Here is a 2894-nt window from a genome sequence, read left to right as displayed (position 1 = left end):
TCTTGATGACATCACTCCCAGCATGCCTCTGGGGACCAGGCAGAGGGCGGGGACATCGGGGGCGTGGCTTCATACGGCAGAGGGCTCTACACCGAGGAAAAGATCCGCCTGTTTGTCAGTGACCACGCCCATTCGTGGCCACACCCCCGGGTCATTCTCATCCCCTCCTCAGAGATGCCAGGGATGGTCAGGTGATCTCTGCAGCTCTTGATGACGCCACTCCCAGCATGCTCAGGGGATGGGCAGTCATGTGACCAGGTGTTCCCAGCAGGAGGTGGGAGGGAAGGTAAGTCATAGCTCCCAACTGTCCCTCTGTCCTCATCATTTGTCCCTCTTTCAGGACTTTGTCCCTCTTTCTATGTAAATATATATATTTCTCTACTAAAAATGTGTTGGATTTAAACTTTATTCCCATCCTTTACATTGATATATTTCTTATTGTTAAATATTGTTCAAAGAAGGAAAATGAACCAGGATAGAAAGCACCAGTGTGGTTTGAATTATGAAACATCATAATTTTCTTATGAAATCTTTATAGTGTGCGTGGTGTGTCAGGGGCGTGGTTAGAGGTGTGGCTTACGTGTCCCTATTTCTGATCTCAAAAAGTTGGGAGGTATGGGTAAGTAGATGAGCAGAGGGATAATCTGTGATCTGCTACCTCTGCCTGAGGCCCCCTTATGCCTGATACACACCATGCAACACTGATATGTCTGATCAGAGGCCCAACCATAACCAGATCCATTCTGTGCACTAGTGATCAGAAAATCCATCCCGCTATCCATCAGCAGCTGGTCGGAAATAATCGGTTTGACCCATTAATGTGCCAGAACAGACGTTTAATGGTGCGTGCTTCCGGCAGGCAGAGCAGGGCTACGGGAAGATGGCGTCCGAAGCCCTGTACTGGAGACACAAATAGTCCAGCTTCGGGCGCCATCTTTCTGTAGCCCTGCTATTCCAGTGCGGAAGGTATGCAGGAGCAAGATCGTCCGGGGAGCTGCACACCAGAGGCCGGCTGGGTGAGGGGACTTCTGTCAGGTGAGGAAATTATTATTTTATTTTTTTTATTTGCTAAAATGTGGCTCAAATTGCGTTTGTTTTTTTGCTGAAATGTCGCCCACATTGCGTTTATTTTCTGGTGTCTGGGGTAACTGTTGCTGCATTTATTATTTAATGGTCATTGTTGGCTATATTTGCTGCTCTGGGGTTACAGTTACGCTCCGCCCATACAATATCATGGCCACGCCCATTTTTCGGCACGTGAAATTGTCCGGAGGTACATCAGACTGGACCAATTCTTTCTTCTGTCCCGTCGTTCCTGCGCGCCCCCCCCCCCCCCCCCCCCTGTGATGTTACTCCTCATGCTCGGTCCGCAGTGCTCCTCAGGCAGCCTTTGAAAGCTCTCACACCCCTGAGGAGTTCTAAAGACGAATGCATGCGTACTGCGCATGTGGGAGCCTGGACTGTGTGTGTGTGTGTGTACTGTGCGCGCACACGCAGTACTGATTCAGGGCTAGTGCACACCAAAATCGCTATTACAATCGCTAGTGCTTATCGATTTGCAATAGCGGTTTTGTGAAGCGACTTTCAGAGTGATTTTTTTGAATGAATGAGTGTTTTTGATCATATATTCAAATTGAATCACAACATGTGATTTTTGTAAAATTACAACTAGGGATTTTTTTTTAGAGTTGATGCAAATTTATGCAAATATATGCAACTTGAAAATGGGTTTACATTGATTGGTCTGTTTTCAAACTGCATACATTTTGCATACAAATTTGCATAATTTCAGAAAAAATTGCATCTCATTAATCATCCCTAATCAAAACGCTGTTGTGGGAACACCCTCATAGGGTTCCAGTAGCCAAGCGCTTTTTAAAGCACGGGCGATCTGAAAAGCGTTCAGATCGTATCTTGGTGTGCACCAGATCTCACTCGTATTCGCAACTACTTATAGACATCAGTACTCCCACAGGCTTGCCGAGGCGGGTGAAGAGCTTTTCCATCTAGCAGGTCAAATAACTTCATCCAGGGACGGTCCCAGAACTGTGGAGGATCTATGACATCCAGAGCCTTCCTGCTACGTAGGTTTGTATAGAACCTGAAGTCAATTCCTTCACTAAAAAAAAAAATTGCATTTCTCAGCATCCCTACATTGCTGTAGCGTTACCCTGTGGAAAGGGTAATGCAATGCAAAAAAATTGTATGAGTGTCAAAAATGGGCCTAAAGGAAACCTGAAATGAAATGAAAGGAATATGGAGGATACCATATTTATTTCCTTTTAAACAATGCAGATTGCCTGGCTGTCCTGCTGATCCTCGTCCTCTAATGCTTTTATCGGTAGCCCCTGAACAAGAATGCAGATCAGAGGTTTATGACAAGATTAGCTGCATGCTTGTTTCAAATGTGTGATTCAGACACTACTGCAGCCAGATAGACCAGCAGAGCTGCCAGGCAGCTGGTATTGTTTAACATAAATGTAACAGAATCCATATCTCCCTCTTCATGTTCCCTAAAAGGGAACCTTAAATGAGAGGGATATGGATGTTTCCTTTTAAACAATACCAGTTGCTTGACAGTCCTGTTGATTTCTTTGGCTGCAGTAGTGTCTGACTCACACACCTGAAACAAGCATGCAGCTAATCCAGTCTGACTTCAGTCAGAGCACATGATCTGCTGCATGCTTGTTCAGGGGCTGTGGCTAAACGTATTAGAGACATAGGATCAGCAGGCGAGTCAGGCAACTGGTATTATTTTAAACGGAAAAATCCATATCCTTCTCAGTTTAGGTTCCCATTAAAAAAAAAAAAAAAAAAAAATACCCCTAAAAGTATTTTTCCCTGAATGGGGTGCACAGAATTGTATTCTTCTTCCTCCCCTCTTCTGTCATTTC

The 2894-nt window shown here is 45.0% G+C and overlaps 1 protein-coding gene across 1 annotated transcript in view; it reads left to right on the top strand.

The window, feature by feature from the left end:
- The first annotated feature begins 90 nt into the window (after positions 1-90).
- SLC2A6 (solute carrier family 2 member 6) overlaps positions 91-2894 on the top strand; it is a 290346-nt gene continuing 287542 nt past the window's right edge. The window contains exon 1 of the mRNA XM_068249220.1: positions 91-286. The gene's annotated coding sequence lies outside the window, so the exon portion shown is untranslated. The remainder of the gene's footprint in view (positions 287-2894) is intronic.

This window comes from Hyperolius riggenbachi, chromosome 8 (genome assembly GCF_040937935.1).
Source record: "Hyperolius riggenbachi isolate aHypRig1 chromosome 8, aHypRig1.pri, whole genome shotgun sequence".
In the NCBI taxonomy this organism is placed as follows: Eukaryota; Metazoa; Chordata; class Amphibia; order Anura; family Hyperoliidae; genus Hyperolius; species Hyperolius riggenbachi.
The sequence above is the reverse complement of the archived record's forward strand: the minus strand, read 5'-3'. Positions and strand labels throughout refer to the sequence as shown.